A 16,038-nucleotide genomic window follows, 5' to 3' on the forward strand; every position below is an offset into this window, starting at 1 on the left:
GGCCGAAGTACTTAGTTGCTATGGTGATCATACAAGAACCTATTAATATGCAGCGCCATAAAATTAAGGCAACATGAAATGCTGAGCCCTGGAGAGTCACCCAGACCCGGAGAGACTTTGCTTGAGTGGCTGAGAAATAAACTTGTGTTATGGGGGCCATGAAATTGTTGGAGTTATTTGTTACAGCAAAGGAATCAAGCCTAATTGGGCCTTTACACACTAAGTAACACTTGAGACAATTTTATAGGGGGAAAAAATGAGGCACAGAAAATTTAAACAAACTGCCTAGAGTCCCATATCGAGTGAGGGGCAGGCCCAAGATTCAAATCCAAGTCTGTCTGATTCCAAAGGTTACACACTGAATCTCCCAGGCTAGAGGTCTAATCGGACCCACAACTCATGGTTCCTAATCAGATTCGTTTCCACTGTGCCGCAACAGGAACTACAAGGGCCTTATTTTAAAACAGCTCTATCTCCTCGACCTTTCCCCAAGCACATAATCACAAACTGTGAAAATGTAAAAAGGGGCCTTTTCAGCTTCATGAGTTTGCAGTTTACTTGCCTGACCTGGACATCCATTTTGGGGGGAGAACTCATTAGTGCAAGAATGAGAAAGCTCAAATTCTAGGTCCGACTCTCTGTCTCTGTGCCCTCTTATGTCACTTAACTTCTTCGGTTAAAATATGCATTTTCTTTCTTTCTTTCTTTTTTTTTTTCTTCCCTAGAAAGGGCTGCTCCCGCGGCATGTGGAGGTTCCCAGGCTAGGGGTCCAATCAGAGCTGTAGCCTCTGGCCTACGCCAGGGCCACAGCAACGCAGGATCTGAGCCACGTCTGTGACCTACACCACAGCTCACAGCAATGAGGGATCCTCAACCCACTGAGCAAGGCCAGGGATTGAATCTGCAACCTCATGCTTCCTAGTTGGATTCGTTAACCACTGAGCCATGACGGGAAGTCCTAAAATATGTACTTTCAAACGAATGAGGTACCAACTCTATCCATAATGCGATAAATGATCAGATGCTTCTTCCAGCTGCCTCTCCTTGTCTGCCCTCCTTAACCTCATTGCCATTTTCAAAGTGGCCTGTCAATTGGCTGCTCTCACCAAATGCGTCAGTTGAAGTTGGAACTTGATTTTATTTGCCCAGATTTAGGGAGGTGCCAGTTTGCTCCAGGCACACACTGTCACTACATTATCTGTGTGTGTCTGTCCTGTCTTGAGCACCGCACCAAGCAGTCATAAGGGGTAAAACAAGTAAATTCATACAAATGTGTCATAAATAATATGAGGTTTTCTTTTTTACTTTTCTATGGTTTTCAAATTTTCCATGAAGAACATAATTTGAAAATATCACTCAATTTTTAAAGGGAAAATCAGAGTGACAAATGATTTAAAGATAATAGAGCAAAAACATCAGGAGAGAGAAGTATATGTCATATAGATATTCTATAAGTCAAATAGCTATGTTTATTTTACCCATGATAAACATACAACTGATTAAATTTTGAGCAGTATTTAAAATAAAAATGATAAAATAAAAACTACGTAACTTAGATTGTAGTTTCTGACAAATGTAGTCATGTGACTTACAAATGAGAAAAAGTACAGAGAGATACTTGCCCATCATCACACAACTTTACCTAGTTCTCAAGAGAGACAATTCTTGCAGAATCAGGGTCCAAAAGTTCACGTTGCAGGCATCTTCACGAGAAACTCCTGAGGCATGGCCTATTTTATATTGCACACCTCATGACTCTTAAGATCTATTTATGTTCTGCTTAAGTTCCTGATGTAGCTTGAATCTTTTCTAAAACCCAAATTGTGAATGTGGGGACAACTAATTTCAGCAAATTACAACTGAACTCTCAAAGAGATTCCAGGATGTACTTTTCCCTAAACATAACATGTCGTTTCAGAGAAATCAAGGTGGTTTCATTAGAATCGCTGCTAGATGCTGTAATTGCAAGTAGATCATATTACCATGACATTGTTATGGCAAACATTTCCTCATGACTAAGAAGATGACTTCTAACTATTACCACAAGTATATTTCTCAGTATAGTATAAGCTGACATAGAGGGAACATTGTGGACACCTCTTTGAAATTTGTTGTGATGTACTTTGATCTCCAGTACAACGTTTATTAGTCTTCTCATTCTTCTCACCAAGGAAAAAGTAAGTGGATCAAGACATAAACATCAATAACATTCCCCAGCTTGCCTCTGAAAGTTGGCTGCCTTTACAACCAATATACTTTCTTGAGTTTCTCCAACAGGTAGAGGCCTGATTGTGTCCAGGATGGCAAGGTGCCAAGCTAAATTCTAATTTCCCAGCTTCCTTTGCGGCCGGATGAGGGCCACATGCACAGTCCTAGCCAGCAAGGCATAAATACAGAGTTTGCTCACATTGGTGGTTTGATGGAACTTCTTATCCCCACTGCCTCCTCCGTCTTCTTGCCTTGATGATGAGCATGATGACTGGAATTCCTATAACCACTCTAGGACAAGGAAGAAAAATCCAAAAGAATCTCAGGAAGATAACCCTAGACACTGCTGAGCTGATAAACCCACCCCAGCAACCATCTGTTTCCTGACTTTATTTACATGAGAAAAATAAACTCCTATTTGTTTAACAGTAAAGTCGCGTATTTTGTTACCTTCAGCTAAAACATTCTTATTGGTTACCCCTTTTCAGTCCCATCTTTTTCCTGATTATTTACCTGTAATCAGGTAGATAGCAAAGCTTATCTCTAATCCTTAACAAAAATCAAGGATGGGGATTTCTAATACATTAATTAGAACAGCTGTCTTTGCACCTGCCCCACTAATGAGCTACCCCAAAAGACATTTTGCTGTCAACTATAAAATCAGCACTCACACAAGCAATTATTTACATTATTCAAAAAAAGCTGCCTTACTCCCAAATGTCACATCCCTACATTGGCCTGAAATTATCTATTTGAAAGGGGATTGTATGAATGATAGACGCTTTCCTCAGTCCTTCATGTTGCTGATATGGCTCTAACCTGAACAGTGAGGACAAACTGGCCATGAAAGAAAATCACACGGGGGGGGGGGACATTAAGGGCAAGATTATTCTAGATGATGAAATGAAAGCTCAGCTGGTTACAAAGGTCTAAGCTCAAAGGAGTAGGGGTGTATTAAACATGAGATGCAGTATCTTCAGAGGGATGAACCACGCAATGTAGGAAGTTAAGAAATACTATCTCCTGTTCTCATAAAGTAAGTTTGAAACTATGAAATACACTGTACACAATCTTTGGTTAGAAGTGAAGATGAATACGCAAGATGAAGCTAAGAACGATAATGATAATAATTCCAATGAACTTTTATGAAGCCCAGTAGTCCTTGCGATCATACCATATGGAAGTCACTCTTAGTGTCTCTATTTTAGATGAGGAAACAAAGACGTGGAGAGGTTATGCATCTTGCCTGCGATTATGCAGCTAGTGAGAAGCAGAGTAAAGACTCAAACCCAGGTCCATCTGATCCCAATGGCCATGCTTTCAGCCCTGCTCCTTAACTACCATGCTGTATTGACCCTGCCATGGCTCAAAGGATGTCAGACCTGACAGACCTTGGCGGGCATCCACCCCAGTAGCTCCCAAGAGTTTCAAGCAAGAAGACCACTTTGACCAATCACGTTTGCAAAATTTACCAGTGGAAAACATACATAGTAACAAAAATTCAATAACGTGCTTAAAAGACTACATTATATTTATCATCCACCTTCATTTGGAAAGTAGGAGTTCCTATAAATGTGGGACTGAGGATTTATAGAATCTAAAGACATTGCTTGTTGAATTTGGAATTTGTGGACCCTTTGAAATATTTCCCTGACCCTCCCGCACAGGTTGACCGTTGTCAGCTCTAGGCCTCTGCATTGCAGATGCCAAGACAGGTTTAGATGTGCGAAAGAATTACTGAGGGAAATTCCTGTGAAGGATAAAGGGATGTGGGCAGCTAGAGCCTTCACATCACCATGCAGGTCCTGGGAAGGAGATCGGAAAGGAAGGGTTAGATGGAAAGAAGCTGAGTCTGCAGTGCCATCCCGGCCAGCTGACGGGGAGTCCTGGAGCTATACTTGCCTGTTGGAGAAAGCCCCCACTGGGCCAGCCCCAGGACCCCTGTCATGCTCTGTCCCTGGCTGGGACCAGCCCCAGGACCCCTGCCATGCTCAGTCCCTGGCTGGGACCAGCCCGGTATAAACGTGGCCTCAGATTCATGGGGGCAGTCGCTGGGGGCTGTCAGTTAACCATACTCTCCACAGCAGCTTGTTCTGAAGGAGATGGGGTAGCACAACTCCAAGGCCAGGAATCATGGCTGTGGTCTGAGATCCTCATTGTAAAAGGTGAGGAAAATGAGGCTCAGTTACATTCAGTCACATAATCAGGATGAGAATTTTCATGATCTAACTCCCAGGTTGGCAGAGTGTTTAAACTGAACTTTGGAGTTAAGTTCTCCTGCCAAACGGGGGAACTTAGGCAAGTGATTTAATCTCTCTTAGCTCCACTGTCTTCCTAAAGAGATGTTGTTTAAGGGTACGTACTTGTAACTAGTAGATAAATAAGTCCTGCAGAGTTAAAACACAGTAGAGTGGTTATAGGAATCAAAACTCTATTGCAAGCATTAAACTTACTAAGAGGCTAGATCTTTAATTATTCACACTATGAGAAGAAATGATAATTAAGTGGTGTGATGGAGGTGTTAGCTAATGTTACAGTGTCAATCATGCTGCAATATAAATGTTTCAATTGTACAACTTAAACTTGCACAATGTTATGTATCAAATATACTTCAATTAGAAAATGATAATAGGGAGTTCCTGTTGTGGTTCAGTAGGTTAAGAACCCAACTAGGATTCATGAGGATATGGGCTCAATCCCTGCCCTTTCTCAGTGGGCTAAAGATCCATCATTGCCATGCGGTCACAGATGTAGCTCAGACTTGGTATTGCTGTGGCTATGATATAGGCCAGCAGCTGCACCTCCATATAGACCCCTAGCCTTGAAGCCTCCATATGCTGTAGGTGCAGCCCTAAAAAGCCAAACGAAAGAAAGAGAGAGAGAGAGAGAGAGAGAGAGAGAGAGAGAGAGAGAGAAAGAAAGAAAGAAAGAAAGAAAGAAAGAAAGAAAGAAAGAAAGAAAGAAAGAAAGAAAGAAAGAAAGAAAGACAGGACGGGACGGGACGGGACGGGACGGGACAGGACAGGACAGGACAGGAAAGGAAGGGAAAAGAAAGTAAAGGAAAGGAAGGTAGGAAGGAAGAAAAAATGATAGTAGTATGTAGCTCCTAAGACCGCTGTGAGCTTTTAAAGAGAAAACACATGTAAAAATGCTTAGCACAGTACCTGGGACACACTAACCACTCAACAAATGTTCTCAATCCACCGTTTTTCTACTAGACATAAACCAAAAATTCAGAGAGCTTCTTCTTATGTCTTTATATTTCTCTCCGATTTATCCTCTCATAGACACTCATAGAAAAGTAATCCAGTCGCAGAGGAATTATCCCTAAATTACCCTTGATGTTGGCAAAAATCTCCAATGTTTAAGAATATTATCAGCATTCCAAATCTCATAAGTCAGATGGCCTCTGTGCTCAGAAGAGACAATTAAAATAGTTTTAGGAAGACTTACTCAACAAGTACTTAGAGTTGAATCATTTTGTGCTTTCAACATTAATTCAGTTAAGTTTTATTTGGGATAAAAATAAGCCTCTGCTATTTAAAATCCAATTCCATGCCTTAAAATATTTACTAAAGTGGAGGAGAACAAATCAATGCTGCAAGGTCAAGGAGGAACACGCCCGTTCTTGGAGAATCACCATGCTCGGCGAGGGGAGGTGAGCCTCAGACTGGCGGGGCTGCCTCTGGGTACTGCAGGATCATAGGAAATAAGAGCCTTCTAAAGGCTATGAGCTCTCATTCCAGGGAAGGCACAACTTTTTCCTCCCTGACTCAAAGACGGCTCTCCACCCTATCCTCAAAAAAAAAAAAAAAAAAAATCAGCATACTGGCACAACAATGGGAATATGGCTGACTCTATTGAACTGCACATTTTTAAATGGTTAAGATGGCTTAAAAAAAGGAATAGAGAACTCTGTGTAAGGGGTGAGGAAGAAAGGTATGTGAACGTTCTCACATGTCTGCTCAATTTTTCTATATACTGAAACTGCTCTAAGAAATGAAATTGACTAATTAAAAAAGAAAGAAAAAATCCATATTATGCTAGGTGAAAGAAGCCAGACATAAAAGCCCACATGGCAGATAGTTACATAAAATGTCCAGAATAGGCAAATCTACAGATACAGAAAGTGTTGTGGGGTGGGGCGTGCTGGGAGGTGATAGGACACGATAAATCGGCAGAACACAGGATATTTAGGGCAGTGAAAATACCCTGTACAACGTTATAATGATGGAAATAACCCACAGAATATACAACATCAAAAGTGAACCATTAGGTAATCTATGGATTTTGGATGATTATGATGTGTCAAGGTAGGTTCATCCTTGAAAAAGAAGAGAAGGAAGGAGGGAAGGAAGGAAGGAAGGAAGGAAGGAAGGAAGGAAGGAAGGAAGGAAGGAAGGAAGGAAGGAAGGAAAAGAGGGAGGAAGAAAGGAAGAAAGAAAGAAAGGTGACTAATGTGGTAAGTGATGTTGATGAGGGAAGGACACTTTTGGAAAATCTCTATATCTTTCGATTTTGTTGTAAACCTGAAACTTCTCTTTAAAAATTAAGTTTTTAGAACAAAAAAGTAGATAGTAGTTGCTAAGGGTCCAGGGGGAGGGAGGAAGGAAGGGGGAGTGACCCCTAATGGGTGTGAGGTTTCCTTTCTCTCTTTTTCCCTTCCTTTGGTGTGATAAAAATGTGCTGCAATTAGATAGTGGTGTTACCTGCACAAGCCACCTGCTCAAAAGTGAAATAACTACTGGAGGGCATATTTTTAAAGGGTCAGTTTTATATTATATGAGTTATGACTCAATTAAAAAAAAGAAAAACCTGTACCAGGTATAATGTAGATCCTGTCTTTTTTCATTTGACCAGGAAACCACTGGATACAATACAGGAGTGTAGAGGGAAGAGAACCAGCAAAGGTGATTCCCTCTCCTGCCTGGAGACCTTGCCCATCATCCTCTGATGAGCCATTCAGCAAGCCTGGCTGCTGAACCAGCTGTCACAGTCCCTGTGGTTATAGATGTTGAAAGGGGCGTGTTGTGGTCCTCTGCTGTGGATAGCTTTTTCTAAGTGTTTTTATGTCTCCTTTTCTTAATTTATCTGCTGACAAGAGTTATCAATTATCTCTTGATTTCTCTTTTCATTCCTTCTCATTCAATGGGTAACTCTCTCCACTTCTTCATCTCATCTTACAGATGGATAAACACGAGCCCCTCTGGCTGGCTGGTTATCCATCCATCCATCTTTCCATTCACTCATTTACTCATGTGTCCATACATACGTCTATCCATTATCTATCTCAGGATTCCCCATTATTTTGGAAGGAAAGGGCATGTTTCCTGGCAACGCTGCAAAGGAAGAACCGCTATTATCTTTCAGCTTCTGTGACCAGGAACTAGTGAGTTTCTTCACTTCATATTTTTGGCTGCTACCGTGGTAAAGGGAGCGAAGCGACTGTGCAGTTGACTCACAGACATATTCTTTTAGCACTTGGACAATGGTTAGTACACTGTTTACATGGAGATGAAGGAGGATGAAACAAATTGCTTAAGTGCTGTCGTGGCATATCCTGTGGATTTCAGTTTATTGAAAGACACTTATTGGCAAATATTTATAGGCAAACCCGAAGTTTCCTACCCCAAAATTCCTTTTCTACAATTTCACCAATTGAAAATTTATGGAAAAGGGTGAATAGAAAGTAATTTGGTAAGAAAATGGTTGTTTCTAGTTTCAAACACCTCTTCGGAGGGATATATCTATCAGTGATGCAAATATTAGTATCCACTAACTTAATGGATATAATCATCCTAGACTAAAGCTTTATCTATGAGAGAGGAAAGAACTGGCCTAAAGTTGGGTCATCCTTTGGTACCTTTCAGAAGTTCCTTCATGGGGGCCTGAACACCCACGACTTACCCACCCAGTAACCCTCCTTTCGACACTGAATTCAAGAGCCACTTCCTCTTGGAAAATATGTTTATTCTTGTCTGTAGTTTGGGTTCATTTTTTTTTTCTGTTCACCAATAGAACCCTGTGCAAGACACAGACAAAGAGAAAATATTAGCAAGGCAGGCACCTGACAAAGAAATTACATCATATTTATAAAGAGTTCTTACAACAGTAACAAGGCAAAAAAAATTTAATGGGTAAAAAATATGAAAAAGACATATATAAATAGCCAATAAACAAATGAAAAGATGCTTAAGAAATATTAGTGATTAAAGAAATGCAAATCAAGACAGCAGCAGAATGTCTAAAATTAAAAGACTAATGATGCCAAGTGATGGGAAGGACATGGAGTAACTAGAGCTACTCCCACTCATTGCTGGTGGGAACGTGGAATAATACGACCACTCCAGGGAATGGTTTGGAAGTTTCTTATAAAACATGTTTGCCATATGACAGAAATTCCACTCCTACGTGTTCATTCAAGAGAAATTAAGACATATGCATGCACAAAGGCTTGTACATAAATGTTCATGGCAACTTTATTTGTAGTAGCCTCACACTGTAAACAGCTCAAATGCCAATCAATATGTGAATGAATAAACAAATTGTACATCAAGTCAAAGGAAAAATAAAAAAGAATTGCTCGTATAAGTGGCATGAATGAATCCCAAATGTACGCTGAATGAAAGAAGCATGACACAAATGTGTAAATACTGCATGATTCCACTCACAGTATGAAATCATGAAAATCACAAGAAAGTTTAATTTAATCTTTAGCAACGGAATGCACATCAGTCGTTTCCTGAGTCCAGGAATAAGACGGCACAAAAAGGGAAACTTTGGGAATGAAGGATATGTCCTATATTTTGATAGTAGTCGTGGTTTGCACACACCCATTTGTCAAAATTCTTCAAACTGTACATTTAAAATGTGTGCATTTTAGATGCAACTAGAGATTCTCCTACTAAGTGAAGTCAGAAGGAGATGGACAAATACCGTATGATATCACCTGTATGTGGAAGCTAAAATATGGCACAAACTTATCTATGAAACAGAAACAGACTCATAGACATAAAGAACAGACTTGTGGTTGCTAAGGGGGAGGGGGGGAGAGCAGGATGGATGGAGAGTTTGGGGTTAGTAGATGCAAACTATTACATTTAGAATGGATAAGCAATGAGGTCCTACTGTATAGCACAGAGAACTATATCCAATCTCCTGGGATAGACCATGATCAAAATAATATATATATAAAATGAGTGTGTGGGGGTATATATATACCCACACACATATACATGACAGAGTCACTTTGCTGTACAGGAAAAATCAAAGCCTCAGGCACTTCACCCCCTGGGGTCAGTGCTAACCTTCATATGGTAAATATGGTTTGTCTTTTCTGACCTCAGCTTTGGTCTAGGGAATACCCCAGAGGGTAACCGTTTGACACCCTTCATGAGAAATCCTGAGTCATTCATTCCCCTCCATTTCAACTGTGTGTACATTTTTGGCAGGATTTCCGAGGATTGTTCTAATGGAGACATGATATTGTTTCTTCCTTCCTGCCCACAAGGAAAAGTGGTTGGTGGACTAGAGATGTGGGCTCCCTTTCACCTTACCCCTTCCAGAAGGTGACTTTTGGATCAATAGGGAAGCCAGTGAGGCTCTTTCCATTCTCCTCTTCTCCCCCAATTTGCTTGGCCGACATCATTTGTGGACAGAACACATTCATTTTCCTCTTTACTTAAGAAGATCCTGCTGACAGAATGCCAATTTGACTCCTTGCAGAGCCGTTTCATTCCAACTGAAGAGAATGAGCCTTATTTTCCGAAAATCTTTCCCTGGGTCACAGCATGGCAGCGTTGAGGCTTCTGCATTTGCCAAGCGGTAATTCCAATAATTCAACCCCCGCATTTAGAAGTTTGATTTTGCTAAATGAAAGATTCCTGGCAGGGACCCTCTTAAGGAAAACGGCTGGCCTTTGCAACCATTACTGAGACTGGGGAGACTTCAAGGTATTTTCTGAATCAAAGAGAAATGAAAGCAAAACTTCAAAAACAAACCACAAAAGTAATCAAGTGAACAAGCCCATCAGACTATGATGTTTCATAGGTGTAGCTGCTGTTCTGCCAACCCCCATTTCCATCTCAGGGTTCCTTTCAGGCGTAACTGTAAGCAGAGAACAAGTCAGGCTTTATGTGACATCTTTGGACTTCTGAGAATATTCATTAAATGATTATGAAGACGTTACAAGCTGCCCTCAGCCGGTGTTGGTGATCTTCTACATGAAATACTCCGCTCAAGGTTTCCAAAAGCATCGACAAGATAGTTCATGCATATAATTGCAGGTCCTCCCATATTTTCCAGATTAATGAGACAATCTTTGAAACTGTTCTGGTTCAGTAGTACTGTCCTTATTCCTTCTGAGGTTTTCAAAATCTTTTAGAATCAAAAAGATGACTTTTGAAAGTCTTTTATAAACTCCAAAGTCATAAATAGAATTGGATGATTTTTAGATTATGCCTTAAAAACCTACTAAATAGTAAAAGATATGAGCACCTGCTCAGTTCATGGAAAAAAAAAAACATACACAAGCAACCTTTTAAATATATTAATAATGTTCAATTTCACACAAAATAAGAGAAATGCAAATTAAAATTACTTTGAGATGCCATTTCTCAACCATCTGTGATTGGCCAAAAAAAGTCAAGACTTTGACAATACACTTTATAGCCAGACTATGGAGAAAAAAAGAAATTTCACATATTGTTGGTGGGGAAGCAAAATGGTATAGCCCATATAGAGGGAAATTTGGCATTTTCTAGAGAAATTGCATATGCATTAACCCTTTGACCCATCAATCCCATTGCTAGAAATTTACCTGAAAATAGTACGTTCACAAATACAAAAAAAGTACAAGTTATTCATTACATTATTTGTCATAACAGAATATTAGGAATAACCCATATGTCCAAGCATAGGACATTATTTGCAAATTACAGGGTATCCACACAGCAGAATGCAGCCATCAAAAATAATGAGAAAGATCTCTATGAACTAATATGGGGTATTCTGCAAATTATGCTGCCAAGAGATAAAACAGGAAGTGCCAAAGACTAATCATAGCATAGGAAAGAAGAGGAAATAAAAACATATATGTGTATATTTCCTTATTCTTGCAAAAAGAGTCAGGAACAATAAATAAAAAACTAATGAGGAGTTCCCACTGTGGCTCAGTGGTTAAGAATCCGACTGCAGCTGCTGGAGTCACTGTGGAGGTATGGGTTTGATCCCTGCCCAGTGGAGTGGGTTAAAGGGTCCGGATCCTGTGTTGTCACAGCATAGGTCACAGCATAGGTCACGGCTGTGGCTCAGATTCAATCCCTAGCCTGGGAAATTCCATGTGCCATGGGTGCAGTCATAAAAAGAAAAAAAAAATTAGGAGTCCCCGTCGTGGCGCAGCGGAAACCATGAGGTTGCAGGTTTGGTCCCTGGCCTCACTCAGTGGGTTAAGTATCCAGCGTTGCCATGAGCTGTGGTGTAGGTCACAGACACAGCTTGGATCTGGCATTGCCGTGGCTCTGGCATAAGCTGGCAGCAAAAGCTCCGATTCAACCCCTAGCCTGGGAACCTCTATATGCCACAGGTGCGGCCCTAAAAAGACAAAAGACAAAAAAAAAAAAAAAAAAAAAAATTAAAAGCAAAAACTAACAAATATAGCTGCCTGTAGGGAATGGGCAAGTGGGGTTTAGGGAATAGGGGTGCAAGTAAGACTTCCAATTAGAACTTTTTTATTGGTTTTAACTTTTAAGCTATGTCATTATTTTATATATTCAAACATACAATTAAATAAAAAGAAATATAAAACCTTAACATTAAAGAAGTGAATATTACTATATACTAGATAGAAACATAGCCACACAAAATGAATTAATTCAAATAACTTTTAAATATAATACTAAGATTGTACATCTTTAATAGAATATATCTTAAGATCAAAAGAATTATAAGGACATCCTGACTTAACAGATTCATAACTAAAAGTGTTACTGATTGCTGTATTTCTGAAACTATTTTGTGTTTATGGTATAACAGTATCAACAAATAAATCTACTGATGTCCAAAACCAAGATTTTAACTAAGAAAAAATATATATGTAATGAGAAAATCAAAGTTTGGAGCTGTTTTTTGTTTGAATTGAGGAAGCATTATGAATTCATCATTTAATTTTTTTTTCTAGCTCTATCTAAATTAAGAGCTGGAAGCAACGACACCCAAGTAGTAATGAGCATACCTCACACTCACTTTGTTGTTTCTAAATAACATTTCCCACTCACAGAAACGAGGGCTTCTTATGATCATGACTGTCCAGGTCTGGGGCAGGGAAAGTTAAAGACGATAGGGAAGCATCTTGTGCCAGACAGTAAGGAAGTGCTCAGAGGTGAACGAGGCTGTGTCCAAAGGACAGAGAAGCACTGAGTTCAAAAACAAAACCTGAGTCCATAGTTGTTGGGCTGCATCCCACAGGCCTGCAAGGTGTGTACTCACCCAGCTTCCAGATGAAGAAAGAGCCCAGAGTCAGCAACAGAGACAGCAATAGTTTAATGAGCAGGGGGACCTTACATCTCAGAACAAGGCCTGGAACAACACCGCATTGTGTGGGGCAGAGGGTGGTGGGGCAGGACATGGCAGGAATTTGCTCCCAGGGTCAGGGGGAGGTCACCAGTTACAGGCAGAATTGACATAAGGTTGGCTCGCCCTTACCTGGAAAGCAGCAGAAGGGTGTGCCCCTCAGCAGCCCCTCGATAAGTTATCATGGTGGAGATGCTCTGATTTCAGGTAATCACTAGCTGGGCCGGGAGCAAGTATGCAGGAAGGTCGGTCATGTGAGCAGTGTGTAGGCGAGGCCAGCACTGGTGGAGCCGAGGCTGTACAGAGAGCAAGAAAACAGCCATCTTGGGTGGCCTGACCATACAAGAGTGATACTCAAGGAAGGAGGGGGCAAGACCCTCGCTCTCCAGTACCTCCACGTGAGACGTCTCCAGTTCAGTCCCTGGAGAAGCACTGTCCTACCACCAGAAAAAAGCATCTACACAGAGGGTGCAGGCTTTGCAATTCAGCCTTGGGAATAATAAAACAGATTCAAAACAAGTGGGCTGAATCAAAAACATTAGAACCTTGGAACAGATTCTCTTGGGGAGCAGAGAGGTGCGAAGGAGAATAGAGCAAGGTCAAAACTCCCCCCGTGTGAGGACAGGCTCAGGGTTCTTGGAGGGGCTGATGCTCTAGATTTGCTCATGTGGAGAACGAGACTCTCTTTCTCACACGGGGCCCTCCAAGACTCGCATCTTTATTCCAAAAAAGCCGAAGACCTTCTTCAGCTCAGGAATTTGTATAGTTAACAAAATGATTTATTGAGCATAACTGAACCTACTCTGTCAGGAGAACTATTAATAACTGTGGCAAAAACTCACTGTCCACACACTGCAAAGGGTGTACCATGTGTTCCAATGAGTCTCCAGCCTTGCTCCTATGGATGTGGTGAGTGAGAGGATTTTCTCAGGGCAGCTTTTGCCAAATCCTCATCTATGTGTCCTGCATTGCCCTTGTCACCACAGACACCTGATTAAAGACTCTTAGCCTTTTCTCTAGAACTCGCTCAAATTACAGCCCTCATTGTAGCCACTGATTACAGAGGAGGCATCAGTCCCTCCAACCTGCCCTGCAAGATGCCATCCATAGCTGTGTGACAGCAGAGCTTTCTCTCTCCTACCCACGTGCTCTGGTCCTGCTTCTCTCTGCAGAACTACTCTCCCTCAGCTCTAGCAATGGTGTTGTAAGTGTTTTGTCAGCTGGACGGGCATTTGAAAATCTTTTTGGCCCGATTGCTCTAGAAATGGATCACCCACCAGAAAGAAACAGGGCAGCCACAACACTTCCTATGAAGCTCTGTTAACATCCCCAGAGGTCAGGTGGTTACTCTTTAATCCATGCCCAACATTAGGCTGGCTCCCCCAGGTGTTCTGCTTGCTCTGGGGTGTAGTTATCATAACTAGACCCAAAGCCATACAACCTGGACATAAGGAAAGACAGTTGGAGACATCTGGCAGTTTGCCTAAAGCTTCTTAAACTCAGCTAAGTATGTTTCAGAAGTATGCTGGAGCTGGCTCATATGGGCTCACAAGGACAGACTGATAAATTTTCAGGAAAATTTTACAAGTCAATTGTTGAACTCTTGGTAGCTTGAAATTGGCCTGATGGGAATATTTACACCAACAAAACTGGCAAACACTAAACCAGAGAGGCTTTATTACATAGACATGATTGGAGATTGATTCCAACCTCCAGCCTCTCTCCCCTTCCCTGAGGTCAGGGAGGTAGGACTGAAAATTCCAACCTTCCAACCATAGGGGCCTCATTAACATAAAACAAGGATTTTATGTTGCTCTCATCACTTAAAAAATTCTAAGAGTTTTAGGAACTCTGTGCCAGAAATGAGAACAAAGATCAAATATATATTTCTTATTATAAATCATAATCATGGAGTTCCTGTCATGGCTCAGTGGAAACGAATCCGACTAGTAACCATGAGGACATAGGTTCAATCCCTGGCCTTGCTCAGTGGGTTTAGGATCCAGCGTTGCTGTGAGCTATGGTGTAGGTCACAGATGCGGCTCAGATCTGGCATTGCCATGGCTATGGTGTAGGCTGGCAGCTACGGCTCTGATTCGACCCCTAGTATGGGAACCTCCATATGTCATAGGTGCAGCCCTAAAAAAAAGCAAAAAATAAAATAAAAAATAAATAAATCACAATCATGTACATAGTACAGCCCACAAAAGGGAGGTGGGCAGCAAGACAGGCTTGCCTCCTTCCTTTCAGGACACATCCTAAACATTACACTTGACATGTGTTTACATCCCATTGGCCAGAACTTGACCCTATGGCCAACCCAACTGCAAGGGAAGATGGGAATTTTTTTTTACTTCAGCCAGCCACATGCCTAGCTAAAACCCAGGATTTCTTTTAATGTGGAAGAAATGAATAATAGATATTGGGATGAAGTGAGTAGTCTCTGCCACAGCACGTGAACATTAGTGGCAGTCACTGAATATTACCCATCGCTATCTTCTCATCAAGAGCATCCAGGTTATTCTGCATCGCTGTGCCTATAATTATATGGAAAGTTAGAAGCCAAAATATGCCTTTAGCTAAAGATTTTTATAACTATTGTCTAAAGTCCTCTGTTTAAAATCCAAACACCCCTTAGAAAGAGCAACGACTAAAAGGGAGAAGTGACCGATGTGTCAGTGTTGATTCCTCATGTGAGGACAAGGCACCATGGACAGCAGGGAAGGCAGTGAGACATTTCCATCAGTGTGACTAGAGTCATAGATGCGGGGCAGGCTTGGTCCTGGTGTGTACGTGTAGAGAGCACTGGACTGGGGGCGGAGGAGCCATGAGGGTACCGGGAGGGACAGGACAGTAGGTACTTGACATTGGAAGGGTAGATGCTAATTACAAACTTCTTCTAATTCCTTCTTTTGCAAAAAGCTAGTCCTGATTTTTTGTTGTTGTTTGGTCTTTTTAGGGCCACATCCAAGGTACATGGAAGTTCCCAGGCTAGGGGTTGAATCAGAGCTGTAGCCGATGGCCTGTGCCACAGCATCACCAGATACAAGCCACATCTGCGACCTACACCTCAGCTCACAGCAACAGCAGATCCTTAATCCACTGAACAAGACCAGCGATCAAACCTGCATCCACATGGATGCTAGTCAGATACTTTCCACTGAGCCATGACAGGAACTCCTGGTCCTGAATTTTTAAATGAATTTTAAATGAAACAAAATCATAGTTTTTCCTGTAAAATGAAGCCTTCCCTCTTCTCCT

General features: G+C 41.3%; 1 long non-coding RNA gene across 1 annotated transcript; it reads right to left on the reverse strand.

Annotated features, from left to right (window-relative positions):
* LOC106510408 lies at positions 1,430 to 11,418 on the reverse strand. Its single transcript, XR_001308870.2, has 3 exons — positions 9,765 to 11,418; positions 8,116 to 8,230; positions 1,430 to 2,499 (listed from the first exon to the last, which is right to left on the reverse strand). It is a non-coding gene; the product is annotated as an uncharacterized LOC106510408 (long non-coding RNA).

This window comes from Sus scrofa, chromosome 5 (genome assembly GCF_000003025.6).
Source record: "Sus scrofa isolate TJ Tabasco breed Duroc chromosome 5, Sscrofa11.1, whole genome shotgun sequence".
NCBI lineage: Eukaryota > Metazoa > Chordata > Mammalia > Artiodactyla > Suidae > Sus > Sus scrofa.